This window comes from Pelodiscus sinensis, chromosome 5, assembly GCF_052426305.1.
Source record: "Pelodiscus sinensis isolate ZL-2025 chromosome 5, ASM5242630v1, whole genome shotgun sequence".
NCBI lineage: Eukaryota > Metazoa > Chordata > Testudines > Trionychidae > Pelodiscus > Pelodiscus sinensis.
Genome location: NC_143056.1, coordinates 97,536,337 through 97,551,557, shown reverse-complemented (window position 1 = coordinate 97,551,557; position 15,221 = coordinate 97,536,337). Strand labels below are relative to the sequence as shown.

At 44.9% G+C, this 15,221-nt stretch overlaps 1 protein-coding gene across 3 annotated transcripts in view; it reads left to right on the top strand.

The window, feature by feature from the left end:
* Positions 1 to 15,221, top strand: part of DCDC1 (doublecortin domain containing 1) — a 605,588-nt gene that overhangs the window by 90,740 nt on the left and 499,627 nt on the right. The window lies entirely within an intron of this gene.

The window sequence follows — 15,221 nt, the reverse complement described above, 5'->3', positions numbered from 1 at the left end:
TAAATACTTAGTTCTGTAGCACCTTAGAGATTAACAAATACTATATATATATATATATATATATATCTCATGAGCTTTTGTGGGCAAAATCCACACCTTCAGATGAGCTTGAGGGTTGTTTTTAAGGTTACAGAGTAACTCAACTATCCCTCTGAGACTTTTTAAACAAATACTTAAATAATCAGGCTAATTCATAAGTGGCTATGTCTACACTGCCATGATTTTCCGGAAATGCTTTTAACGGAAAAGTTTTCCATTAAAAGCATTTTCGGAAAAGCGTGCCTAGATCAGCAGGACACTTTTCTGCAAAAGCACTTTTTGCGGAAAAGCGTCCGTGGCCAATCTAGACGCGCTTTTCCGCAAAAAAGCCCCGATCTCCATTTTTGCGATCGGGGCTTTTTTGCGGAAAACAAATCTCTGCTGTCTACACTGGCCCTTTTGCGCAAAAGTTTTTCAGAAAAAGACTTTTGCCCGAACGGGAACAGCATAGTATTTCTGCAAAAGCACTGACAATCTTACAGAAGATCGTCAGTGCTTTTGCGGAAATTCAAGTGGCCAGTGTAGACAGCTGGCAAGTTTTTCCGGAAAAGCAATTGCTTTTCCGGAAAAAGTGACCAGTCTAGACACAGCCAAGTGTGTTGGTAGCTTTCGAGACACACAGTTGGTATCTAAATCTCACTATCAGGATTTCTATCGTTATTATGTGTTATCTTTTCAATAAGTCTGAAAAGATACATATTATCTTCTCACAGCTTTAGGGCCCAATTCACCTCCTACTCAAGTCTCTGGAAAGATTTCCTTTGTGTGCAGTGGGCATTGAACTGAATGCCTAGAGCATTAACATTCCATCCTCTCTGATTTATGAATTCCTTTGAATTTCATTGGGCCACATTTAAAAAACAAATAAAACCAGGGGACAGGTGTAATTTTCAGTCACTTCAGGATTGTCTACATAAACATTTATTTTGTGGTAAGCTGAGGTGTGAATCTCCATATACTAGGCTGCTATGGGCTAACTGTGTGGACCTATTGATGCACATTTGCAGTTCATTAATGAGCTTTGATCTAGTCCTCTTTGAAAAAGGAATAGAGTGCATTAATAAACTTAACATGCAGGATCCACACATTCTCCAGCAGGCTAGTGCATGGTAAATTCACACAGCTGCTTGCTGCTAACTAGTTGTCTGCGTAGACACACCTTAAGAAGCTACAGCCATAAGGACTGTATAAAGTACCTAGTGAGAAAGAAAAGGAAGCTTACAAGAAGTGGAAACTTGGTCAGATGATTGGGAAAGAGTATAAATATATTGCTTCTGCCTGCAGAAGTATAATCAGGAATGCCAAAGCACAATTGGAATTGCAGCTAACAAAGGATGTGAAGGGTAACAAGAAAAGTTTCTACAAGCATTTTAGCAATAAGAGGGAGGTCAGGGAAGGAGTAGGATATATCTTGACTTTAGTGAAGCTTTCAATACGGTCTCCTATAGTATTTGTGCCAGCAAGTTAAAGAAGTATGGATTGGATAAATGGACTATACATTGTATAAAAAGCTGGCTAGATTCTTGGGCTCCATGGGTAGCGATTAATGGTTCAATGGCTGGTTGGCGTTTGTTCAACATCTTTATTAATGACCCGGATGAGGGGATGGATTGCACCCTCAGCAAGTTTGCGGATGATACTAAGATGGAGGAAAGATATATATGCTGGAGGGTAGGGACAGGGTCCAGAGTGACCTGGAGAAATTGGAGGATTGGGCCAAAAGAAATCTGATGAGGTTCAACAAGGACAAGTGTAGTGTCCTGCACTTAGGATGGAAGAATCCCAAGCACTGCTACATGCCGGGGACTGACTGGCTAAGCAGCAGTTTGGCAGAAAATGACCTGGGTGAGAGGCTGGATACGAGTCAACAGTGTGCCTTATACCCAAGAAGGCTAATGGCATTATTAGAAGTATTGCCAGCTGATCTAGAGAAGTGATTATTCCCTTTACTCAGCACTGATGAGGCCACATCTGGAGTGTTGCATCCCATTCTGTTCCCCCTCTCCCATTTAAGAAAGGATGTGTATACATTGGAGAAAGTCTAGCAGAGGGCAACACAGATGATTAGGGGGCATGAGCACATGACTTACAAGGAGAGACTGAGGGATCTGGTCTTAGTTAGTCTACAGAAGAGAAGAGTGAGGGTGGATTTGATAGCAGCCTTCAACTACCTGAACAGGTTACCAAAGAGGATGAGGAGAGGCTGTTCTCAATGGTGACAGATGACAGAACAAGGAGGAATGGTCTCAAGTTGCAGTGGGAGAGGTCATGGTTGGATATTAGGAAAAACTGTTTCACTAGGAAGGTGGTGAAGCACTGGAATGGGTTACCTAGGGAGGTGGTGGACTCTCCACCCTTAGAGGTTTTTAAGTCCTGGCTTGACAGAGCCCTGGCTTAGATGATTTATTTGGGGTTGGTCCTGTTTTTAGCAGGGGTTTGCACTCCATGACCTCCTGAGGTTTCTTCCAACCCTATGTTTCTATGACAGGGCTGATCCAGGCTGTGGACTGCATCTGACCCTTTCTTTTTATATACTGTTGCTTGTGGCACCAAATTTTCAGATGGTGGCTCAAGCAGCAGGATCTGCAGCACTGTCCTAGCAGGGGCTGGAGCCACAAGCCTTTTAAATAGCCGCAGCAACCCACACAGTTGCCAGGCAATACAGTAACAGAGGGGTCATAAACCTCAAGTCCTTTGCTATATTTTTTAATTCAAAGCCTCCATCCCCAGAAAACTCCTGGGGGAGGCTTGTCTCCAACACCGTCTTTTCCTTCCTAGGTCTGCCTCTTCTAGGGGTGGATCTGGCCAATGACCACCTAGTAAAATTAATTAAGTGCCCCCCTCTGTGAAAATTATTTCCCAACCCTGTTCTATGATTCTAAAGAGATTAAACTTCTTTCTTACTATTAATTCTGGGGCATTAAAAATCTTCCTATGTTGAGGAATGCTAATATTACTATACTAGCTAGCGCTACTAATAACACTGATGCTAATTTACAAAAATAATATGTATAAAACTTGATCTTATACCTGTTACATAAAATCATTCTGAGACACTACCTTTTGACTGGAAAGTTCAGGACTAGTTCAAGCAAATGGAGGCAGCTTGTGGACCTGCAGGCAGAGTTGGACAAGCATGTTCAGGCGAGCCGACCAAGCAATATCTTTTGAGCAACCCATCAAATAAGTCACTTCCTGACAGGTGAAAAAACCCTCTGTCCCACCCACCAAGATATCCCCCTTGTCGTTTTTGGCAAATTTAAACAGAAAACATTTCTTGTTTCTGAATCAGGGATAAAAAAATCACCCAGGCATAGAACTTGTGATGGACTTCAATCGGGTGTATGTGTATAATGTGTTTGTTTAAGCTGAACATAGTAATTCAATTTTCATTAAATACATTTTGAACAATGTAATTTAGTATATCTCTAAAGAAGTGGGTTGTGCCCATGAAAACTAACAATAGCATTTACATTTTTTGTTAGTCTCTAAGGTGCTGCAAGACTATTAGTTGTTTTTTCAGTTAGGGTATGTTTAGACTCCATGCCTCTGCTGACCGAGGTTTGTAAATTAGACTTACCAACATAGTCAATGAAGCGGGGATTTAAATATCCCCTGCTTTATTAGAATAAAAATGGCCGCCGCATTGTGCCAGCTCAGATGTTTGTTGGCACGAAGCGGCAGTCAAGATGGGGATCGGTCGGTAAGGAAAGCCTTTGCCAACCAATCCTGTAAACCTCATTGCACGAGGCATAAAGGATCGGTTGGCAAAGGCTTTCCTTGTCGACTGATCCCCGTCTTGACTGCCACTTCGTGCCAACAAACATCTGAGCTGGCACAATGCGGCGGCCATTTTTATTCTAATGAAGCAGGGAATATTTAAATCCCTGCTTCATTGACTATGTCGGTAAGTCTAATTTACATGCCTCGGTCAGCAGAGGCATGTAGTCTAGACATACCCTTATAAACTAATACGGCAATCCTTCCGAATCTGTTGCTTTTGTCTATCATTGTCTTTCAGTTTCAGCCTTTTGATCTCTTCTATTCTGTCACCTTCCCTTTCATTTTCTTCCTCACTCTCCTTCCTTCTCTTGTCATTTTATCTTCTCAAACCAATCTTTCTTTCGCTGTTCAGGGCTTCTGTGATATTGGGCAAGACACTCAGGGCATGTCCAAAGTGCAGAGTTATTTTGAAATTATGTTAGTAAGCATCTACACAGCAAGCCTGAGATTTCAAAATAATTTTGAAATAATAGGCTTCTTATTCCAGAATAATAAACCCTCATGTAAAGGGTCCTTAGTCAGCGGGGGGGAAGGCATCACTAACTCCCCAGGGTGCTCAGAAGTCTGTAAGGCACGCTTTAGCCTGGCCGTTGGCCAAGTGACAATGCCTATGGCCCTGCTCGGGGTCAGGATGCCATGCAATGGGAGAACACAAATAGTTCAAGGGTAGCGGGGGTCCAGGCTGCAACATGCTGCCCACCTGACCTCCATTCCTCAACTGCCCCAAGGTTGGCTGTCCCTGGGCCACTTCCCAGTTCCCCCGAGAACCTACCAGACTCTGGCATTGCACTGGGGGGTTTGCGGATAACGGAGGGGCTGACATGGGCTCCAGTGCAGGCAGGGGTCCAGGTGGGCCGGACCAGTTGTCTGTGCCCAGCGAGGGTCCCGGGGGGTTTGGCATGGGTTCAGGTGGTGGCCAGGGTCTCTTCAGCCCAGGCCAGGGCTCCAGGGTTGGCAGGGGTCCTGGTAGCTCGACCCAACTGCTGGTCGGGGTAGCATGACTGAGCTTTTCACTGCGGGCGCCGGGGCCAGGCGTCTGCTAGGGTTGGCTGCTTAGCTCTACTGAGCCCGCAGCTCTTAGAGTTCTACACCTGTCCTCTGGCTTCCTATGGGTGGAGCTAGGTGCGGCTGGGCCCGCCCGCCAAGGGGTCATAGAGTGCACTTCTTCCAGGTCAGCGGGCGGCCATGTTGCTGTCCTGGGCTCATTACACCTCATTTCATGAGGAATAATGCTGATTTCAAAATAGTTATTTCAAAATAGGGTGTCTGTGGAAGGCTCAGCTATGCTTATTTCAAAATAATTGGCCTCCACCCGGCTGCCATGGTGGCCACTCTATCCACACCCCTCAGAACTTTATTGTTTCCCTTCTCCTGCAAGCTTTAAGGGTGCAGCCACAGGGAAAACAGCTCACGTCACAAGGAAGACCCTGCCAGCCCTGTGCTCCAGAGGCTGATGCCCTGTCCCTAAGTTCACTGGCAATCCCACTCCATCTCCCTATCTTCACTGGAGATCCCACTCCATCTCCCTACCTTATCCTGCCTTACTAATGTGGGAGCTAGCTCCATCCCTGGGGCAGCTTGTGTCAGCTCTCACCCACCCTGGGAACAACTAGACAACACAGGATAAGGCACTCTCTGGGGGGGTGAGTGGAGAGGGGGGGGCAGGACTCAAGTGCACCACCTTGTGCTCTCCAGTAAATACCCTATTGCCTAGGTCACTCTAGAACCCACCCCACTGCCCTACCTTTGGAGGGTCCCACCCTGCAAATGTCCTATCCCCCGGTTCACTCCAGAGCCCACTCCACCTCCCCACCATGGGAAGGTCTCTTATTCTTTGTTGTCTGTCTTGTTGCTTCCAGGATGTGGGGGGGGGGGAGGGGGCGGCACTACTGCAGCTCCTGAGGGGTGTCAGGAATTGACCCTACCACCCTTTGATTGCCAGGTGAATACCCTGTCTCCCTACGCCACTCCAGAACTCACCCCATCTCCCTAATTTCAGAGGGTATGTCTACACTACCCCGCTAGTTCGAACTAGCGGGGTAATGTAGGCATACCGCAATTGCAAATGAAGCCCGGGATTTGAATTTCCCGGGCTTCATTTGCATAAGCGGGGCGCCGCCGTTTTTAAATCCCCGCTGGTTCGAACCCCGTGCCGCGCGGCTACACGCGGCACGAACTAGGTAGTTCGAACTAGGAACCCTCTAACCCAGGCTGGTGAAAGTGAATGATATTCGAGGAGGAAGGGGGATGGGGTGAGTAGTGTGAGGCCTCAGAGAAGGGATGGAGCAGGGGTAGGGCCTCAGAGAAGGGCGGTGAAGGAAGCTGGACAAGGGTATTTGGGTTTGAGGTAAATCTTATATTGCACTTAAATTGAAAAAGTGATCTTGTGGTTAAAAAGCTTGGAGAGCACTGTTTTAGTGTAATCATTGTGGGTAATCATCTACACAGGAGCGTTATTTCAGAAAAACAGGAGTTATTACGAAATAACATCGTGCGTGTCTACTCTACAAGCCATTATTTTGAAATAATGTTAAACTGGATGATTTCTTTCTCTGACTCGTGGAAATTGCCATTTCATGAGGAGTAAGGGACATTGAAGGAAGAGTGTTCTTCCTTTGACTTCCTGCCGTGCAGACAGTGCCAAAAGCCAAATTGAGCTATTTTGACTCAAGCTACACAATTGATGTAGCTGAAGTTGGTAGCTTAATTCAACTTTAGTCCTGCTATGTAGACGTACCCTGCAAGGCCTCAAAGAGATTTCTCTTGTTTCAGCTAAAATGGTCCTCATTAATAAGTGACTCTTTCCCTTCCTTCTCACCAAATAAAAGCAGCATTTGAAGTACTGAACCAGAGTGAATTTCATAGAATCATAGAACACTAGAACTGGAAGGGACCTCGAGATGTCATAGAGTCCGGTCCTCTGCCCTCATGGCAGGATCCTGTGCCATCTAGATCATCCCTTATAGATCTCTATCTAACCTGCTCTTAGGTATTTCCAGAGATGGAGATTCCACAATCCCCCTAGGCAACTTATTTCAGTGTTTAACTACTCTGGCAGTTAGGAAGTTTTTCCTAATGTCAAAGCTAAGCCTCCCCTGCTGCAGTTTAAGCCTATTGTGCCTTGTCTTGTCCTCAGAGGCCAATGAGAATAATTTTCCTCCCTCCTCCTTGTGACACCCTTTTAGATGAAAACTGTTCAGGTGAAAACTGTTATCATGTCACATCTCAGTCTTCTTTCCAAACTAAACAAGCCCAGTTCTTTCAGTCTTCCTTCATAGGTCATTGTCAGGCCACCGCCCCTCAGGCTCCCTCGTGTTAGGGCGGTCCCCACCCTCGGGGTCGGCACCTGTGTTCCTCTGGCCCTCTGACGGAAGCCCCCGCCTGGCACGGGACAGCCAATGGCCCAGCCAGGGATTGCTTCCCTCGTGCTGCCCCACAAACAAGCCCCCTTAGATCTCCAAAGGCCCATCATGAATCCCCGAGCTGCCTGTGTCCATGTCATAACCCATTCGAGAGACCCACACCACAACTCGCACCCGATCACCTTCACCCATGATCCTTACAAGTTCTACAGTTTAGTCATGCCATCTGGCTGGTCTCAGCCGGAATAGTCTACACTTTCACCTCGCCAAGTGCCGACTGCATTGCTCTAGCTGCTGTTGAAGGGTGGTAGGGGGACCCAGGCCCGCACTCACTCCGGGTCCTGGCCCAAGGCCTTAAGGACAGGGTGGCAAAGCCCTGTCCGGTTGGTGGGGAGTCTCCCTTAACGCACTAAACCCCCGGACTCCTCTAAGTGCCCTGCCTTGGGCCACTTCCTGCCTTCTGGCATGCCGACTCCTCTCCATCGCCCGCACCGGGCGATTACCTCTCCCCCCTTGATGGTACAGCCTCACTTCTTTTCAGCGTCCCGGTGTCACTGCTGCTGGTGGTCTTTGGACGCAATTTCCAGCGTCTCCCCCTTCATCTCCCCGCAGCCCGCTCGGGTGTCTGATGCTGCCAACAGCCGCAGAGCACCCTCGGCATAGCCACAGCAGAAGTTGCAGCGGCTTTTTGCCCCAGAACACCTGGTCCGGCATGGTTGAAGTGTGGGGTGCCGCGGCGTCCCCGTCACAGTCATGTTCTCTAGACCTTTAATCATTCTTGTTGCTTTTCTCTGGACTTTCTCCAATTTCTCCATATCTTTCTTGAAATGTGATGCCCAGAACTAGACACAATACTCCAAATGAGGCCTTATCAGCGCAGAGTAGAGCGGAAAAATGACTTCTCGTGTCTTGCTCACAACACTCCTGTTAATGATTCCCAGAATCATGTTTGCTTTTTTTTGCAACAGCATCACACTATTGACTCATATTTAGCTTGTGCTCAACTATGACCCATAGATCCCTTTCTGCCGTACTCCTTCCTAGTCAGTCGCTTCCCATTCTGTGTATGTGAGTCTGATTGTTCCTTCCTAAGTGGAGCACTTTGCATTTGTCCTTATTAAACTTCATCCTATTTACCTCAGACCATTTCTCCAGTTTCTCCAGATGCTTTTGAATTATGACCCTGTCCTCCAAAGCAGTTGCAACCCCTTCCACTTGGTATAATCTGCAAACTTAATAAGTGTACTCTTTATGCCAATATCTAAATCGTTGATGAAGATATTGAACAGAACCAGTCCCAAAACAGACCCCTACAGAACTTTACTTGTTATGCCCTTCCAGCAGGATTGTGAACCGTTAATAACTGCTCTCTGAGGGTATGTCTACACTACCACCGTAGTTCGAACTAGGGTGGTTAATGTAGGCAACCGGAGTTGCAAATGAAGCCCGGGATTTGAACTCCTCGTTCCATGAGGAGTAACAGTAGTTCGGAATAGGAAGCCTAATCCAAACTACGTAGTTCATGCCGCATGTAGCCGCGGGCACGGAGTCCGAACTAGCGGACATTTAAAAATGGCGGCGCCCGGCAATATGCAAATGAAGCCTGGGAAATTCAAATCCCGGGCTTCATTTGCAACTCCGGTTGCCTACATTAACCACCCTAGTTCGAACTAGGGTGGTAGTGTAGACATACCCTGAGAATGGTTATCCAGCCAGTTACGCACCCACCTTATAGTAGCGCCATCTAAGTTGGATTTGCCTAGTTTATTGGTAAGAATATCATGCAAGACCATATCAAATACTTTACTAAAGTCTAGGTATACCACATCCTCTGTTTCTTCCTTTGCCACAAGACTCGTTATCCTATCAAAGACAGTTATCAGATTCGTTTGACATGATTTGTTCTTTACAAATCCATGCTGGCTGTTACCTATCACCCTATTATCTTCCAGGTGGTTGCAGATTGTACAAGTGGGGCTCCAGCCCGCCCCAATCAGACGCGTGCTTAGCCACCCCCTCTTGTATTTCCCCACCTGGGGTAGGTCCTCAGCACTCTTCGTTCGCTCTCACCCCAGCGTCTGGCGCTTGGTGCGGCTGTTATTGCCGGGACATGGGGGTAGGAGGGCCCGGGCCCGCCCTCTCTCACGGGCCCCAGCCCAGGGCCCTAAGGACAGGTTCGCTAGATCCTGTCCAGCCGGTGGGGCTAATGCCTGCAACTCACCGGCACACTGACTCCAAGCCCAGCCCTGGGCTACTTCCTACCCCACAGTCCTTCTCTGTTTCTGCTGCCGTCCCAGTGGGACCAGCTCCCGCCATGTGACTTCCTTCTCGGGTGTTTCCCCTATGGGGGGGGGTCCTTCCTCCCGGGTCTCCCTCTCTACCTGGCGTCCTTCCTCCCAGGTCTCGCTCCTCCTGCCTCTTTCTCCCGGGCATCCCCTCCGGGTTTAAACACTGCGCCAGCGTCCTCCCAGTGTGACGTCATCAGCCGTGCACATTGCGGCCGGCGTGTAGCTCCGCCCGGCCTCAGTGCGCTGACCGGCATGCCTCTCTGGCCCCTCCCCCGCCTCTCAGCTGAGAGGTGGCTGCAGTGCAGGGGCCGCATGCCACCTGTGCTTCCTGGGCCGCCCCCAGGAGCGCGAGCACGACCGCAGGGTCAGTGCAGGGCAGATCTGCCTCCATGGGGTGGAGGCCGCCCGTCCCGTCACACAGATAAATTCCTTAATTACTTGTTCCATTATCTTTGCTGGAACAGAAGTTAAACCGACCGGTCTGTAGTTTCCTGGGTTGTTCTTATTTTCCTTTTTATAGATGGGCACTTTATTTGCCCTTTTCCAGTCTTCTGGAATGTCTCCCAACTTCCATGATTTTTCAGAGAAGATAGCTAAAGGCTCAGATATCTCCTTTATCAGTTCCTTGAGTATTCTAAGATGCATTTCATTAGGCTCTGGTGATACAATCTTCCACTGAAACACATTCTTCCACTGGAAAAAAAAAGATTGGCTTGAGATATTTCGATAGTGTATTGCACCAAGAATCGAAAGAAACAGGTGCTGTCTATTCCTTGGCTCTATCATTGGTTTGCCTTACCTTGCACACTTCTTTGTTCCTCAGTTTCTGCATGGATATAAACTGGGACTATATATTTAAAGTGGTTTCTAGAAAATAAATTATTTTGTTTTCCCACCTTTCTTCCTTCATTGATAAAGAGGTGTTAAGTTCCAGAAAAAAATTAAACACAAGAATGCAAGGTAAGCAAGAATGAAAAAGTTGTGGTATGTTTGTCTTCATTTTGACTGTGAATTTTGATATATTAATAAAATGTTTGAGGAGATTATCTAAGGGTATACATTTAGGTATAGAAAAGGTAACACGTAGTCTGTGGTGAATGCCACAGGTTTGATTTTCTGGTTGGATGAAATTAAAAATATTCTTCAGGTTTTAACAAACAGCTTTTGTTGTAGGATGAGGCCTATTAAAAGTTTTATTATAGATTTCAGTATTTTGTCAAATAAATAGAAGTTCCTTCTCCCATCCCATCCCAGTCCCTCTATATTTTATTTCTGGCAAACAGAAGAAAGGAAGGCAGAAACACAATTCCCAGTGAAAGTCAATGTTCCCTGTGGAAAGTCTTTCCAATGCATCTGTGAAACTGCACAAGAAAAGCATTTTTAAAGTCTTTAAGGATTGTTGCCCTAAACAAAGAAAAGTTTAGGAACAACATCCACAGGGAAAAGAGAAATGAGCTCTTAGACTCTGACTTAAATCATAGTACTGGTATGTTTCAGTACTGGATAGACATAGAAAACTCAATTCCTGTCCCAAAAAGCATATGGGTCAAATTCTGTTGCCCTTACTCATGTTGAGCAGAACCTTATTCCATGAAGAGCACCATTTATTTTAACAGGATCAGTTCCGCATCAAAGTGCTGCCCAGTGTGGTTCAAGCATAGCAGAAACTGGCTCTTTGTTTATTTTTAAGTTTCTCCTGATTAGGATGCAACACTGGAGAGACTCTTTGTATATTCTCTATTGCTTTAGTGTTTACAATTTCTGACAACTTGAGGTGGGAGAATTAAGGATTCTTGTTTGAAGAAAGGTAAGATCTGAGAATCTGGTTGTCCCCAAGTGATCATTAAGCAACATATGCAAGTAAGAACTCGGCAAGGAGAACTCTACAACAAAGACCTAAGGCTTCATCATATTCACACAAAGGTCAGTGGGGTTTTGCAGGCCCACACCTCAGGTAAAAAAAATAAAAAGTAACTGGGGAAGAGAAGACAATTACAGCAAACACTAACACATTGGATCAGTCATCACACCCTAGAGCAGGGGAAAAAATTGCAGCTCTCACACCTGCGGCTCAGAGCTCTGAAAGGGGCAGCATGTTTCTGTCTGCACGGGATGCTGGTGTAGGCTTCAAAACGGCCATCTTCAAATGGCAATGCTTTCTCTGTTCTTAAAAGGGCTGCTCGACCAAACGGCAGCGGGCTTTTTTTTTTTTTTTGCTCAACAACTTTTTTCCCTTGGCTCTTTGCGCTGTGTCCACCACTATTTTGGCTCTTAATGGTTGGCCACCCCTGACCTAGAAGGAAGCCCTAATGTTAGATCTATAAAGATCTCTGGGTTTTGTTTTTTCCCATTTTACAGCTTTAAAGTTGGCATGCTGGTTAAGCAGTTTAGTTGAATATGCAATCATTATATACAAAATAAGGTTAGGAAGTCAGAGGATTCAAACTACAAGAAATCCAGACCAGCTAGAGAGCTCTTCTTTTAGCTCTTAAAAGTGCTTTCCATTAAGGCTACGTCTAGACTGCAAGCCTCTTTTGAAAGAGGCTTTTTCGAAAGACACTTTCGAAAAAGCTTCTTTCGAAAAAGACCATCTAGACTACAATCAGTACTTTTGAAAAAGCAAGCTCCTTTTTCGAAAGAGAGCACCCAGTGCAGTCTGGATGCTCTCTTTTGAAAAAGCACAGTTTGCATTACGTAGCGCCTTTTTTCGAAAGAGCACTTTCGAAAAAAGGCGTTATTCCTCGTGAAATGAGGAGTACCGCCATCAAAAGAAAAGCTACGTTCTTTTGATTTAATTTCAAAAGAACACGGCTGTAGTCTAGACGCAGGTGAAGTTTTTTCGAAAAAAGGCTACTTTTTTCTAAAAAAAACCCTGCAGTCTAGACAGAGCCTAAGAAAAGAAACAGAACAAGAAGAAAATGCAGCTAATTCAACTCTGAAAATATGAATGTGATCTCATGTCAAAGGCTTAGGGTTTTGTGATTTCATTCCTTTATGGTTTCTTCTGGTTTCTAATTGTATTATATTCCCCCTTCCCAAAAAACAAACAAGCAAAGAAACAAACAAAAACAAAAACCCAAGCTCCAAAAACTAAGCTGTTGAACATTCCAGAAAACACAGTATCCTAGGAAAAAAACATGGGTCCATCTTTCTCTTTGTCCATTTAAGCCATCAAGGACTCTGAGAAAGGGACAATTCTCACAGGGATATGATTTTCACATGTGCTGACAGTATCTTCAGTTTGGGAGGAATACATCATTGTAATGCTGATAGAGCATCAAGTAAGGCTACAAAATGAAATATCACAGTTTCCTCTGGGCATTGTTTTTACATTCAGTGGACCAAAACTTTATCATAGGATAAAGGTCCTCTGCTACCTTGCTCTTATTAAATTAATTGATTGGAATAGCCCAAGCTGTCTGTAGAATGAACAAACCAATGTAAAAATGTAATGTGGACTAATCACTTACATTTGGAATTTTCAGAAGTACATTTACCCGTATATGCATCCAAGGAAAAAACTATTGCAATTAATTTTTGTTCTTCTAAATATTCTGGTGAGCACTATTTTTAAAAGTACAAAGGAAACTAGAGTGACTTATAACTCCTTGTTAAATTGGGCATAGTTACTTCCGTTTTATATATAAACGTGTATTTTTAAAATGTTAACATTGATCACACATGGTAGTTATTGCACAGACATTACATCAGGAGCAGGTAGGGTCCACAGACAGTGAAACATAGTGAAATGTGGGAAAGCCAGACTTTGACTGGCAGAAAAATATGTGGAGATTGCCTTCTGTGGCAATTTATGGCAGTATACTCCCCAGTTTTGAACACAACGAGCAAAAGAATCCTGCTTAAAAGTAGTGTTGGTTTCCAAGCTTTCTGCTTGTTCTTTAAGTGGATCACAGACACATATGGGCTACGTCTACACTGGCCCCTTTTCCGAAAGGGGCATGGTAATTTCAGAGATCGTAATAGGGAAATCCGCGGGGGATTTAAATATCCCCCGCGGCATTTAAATAAAAATGTCCGCCGCTTTTTTCCGGCTTTTAGAAAAGCCTGAAAAGAGCGTCTACACTGGCTCCGATCCTCCGGAAAAAGCGCCCTTTTCCGGAGGATCTTATTCCTACTTTGAATAAGGAATAAGATCCTCCGGAAAAGGGCGCTTTTTCCGGAGGATCGGGGCCAGTGTAGACGCTCTTTTCCGGCTTTTCTAAAAGCCGGAAAAAAGCGGCGGACATTTTTATTTAAATGCCGCGGGGGATATTTAAATCCCCCGCGGATTTCCCTATTACGATCTCTGAAATTACCATGCCCCTTTCGAAAAAGGGGCCAATGTAGACGAGCCCATGCTGTTTGCTAAATCAGTTCTCTCAAGTTACCAGTTATTTGATAATGTACAATGGGAGTATTAAGGTTGTTCTGAATGGTTAACTTTGCTGCAATACAGGTTAGAGATCATTATCATAATGGGGATTTCAGCTTTTTGTGGCTTCAGCCCAGCCATTCACATAGCTAACATACATATCTACTGTAGGGAAAAGTTCCAGTGCTCTAGGTTTTGCCAAAAATCAAATGCACACTCAGAGAACAAAGATCATTACCATGAACATCAATGGTGTTTGTCCTGTGACCAATGCATCAGTCCCCTCCCTCCTCATCATGTAGATTATTCAACCCAGAAGCAGCACCGAGCAGGGTTTCTGAGCTAGTGCAGAGAGACATAGTGACTAAAACCCTCTAACTACATTACATTTCCACTCAAAACCAATCAGAGTCTGAGGGAGCCACAACCAAGTCTGAGTTCTGTCTCCTGCTCCTCCCGTGGCTGTCTTTCTGATTTTAGTGAGAAAAGTCAAGTACAGGTGAAGACAGTTCATATTACACGATCTGCGCTAAGGAGAAGAAAGACTTACCAACCAGCATTGCCTACCGTTAAGGTAAAATTCTCCTCTCAGTATGGCTCTCCACTCACACATTGCTCTCATTTCATTTGTGAAACTTCCCTTGACAGGTTGATATCTGTGGGAGTTCCACACTTGGAACAACTGCAAAGTCTGCCATAGAGTCATTCACAATACAGATGATAGATCTTCATGGGGGATTGCAGTAGAGAATTTTGCTCGTATTTTGTAACAATCCTAAAGATTATTTCAAGGGGATTCCCTTTCAGATTTAAGTCCAGACCACACTAGAAAAGCAATCATTATCAACAGATAGGATTAACCTCTATATGGAATTATCTCCCAATTGATCTCCAAACAGTTATTGATGTTCATTTTAGCCATACATAAAAGAAACAAGCTCCAGTTTTTCTATATTCATTGTACGCAATCCCACAGTTCTTGGTTCTTGACGTTCCTGAATTTTGCTAGTAACACCACTGATCTGAAAGTTCAACTAGCTTAAACCCTGAAGACAGAAATCATAATACTTGAAAATATGAGATATCACACTTACTATAATATACATGACATAAACATTTCAGTTGTTATAAAAATATAGCATAGATTACTCATGATGTTCCTATCCTGTGGAGCAAGAACTAAGATTTAATTCACATGAAGTGACCATTCACGGACGTAGGTTCCTGTGCAGAATTGGGAAAGGATCCTATGTCTAGAAGGATTAATCTCTGGCCAGTGTTCATTTTTACACTTTGATTTGACACTAAAATGCATATTCTCTAGCAGTTATGTGTGTCTAGATTTTGGGCACATACAAGCAGAAACCTCCAGCTAAA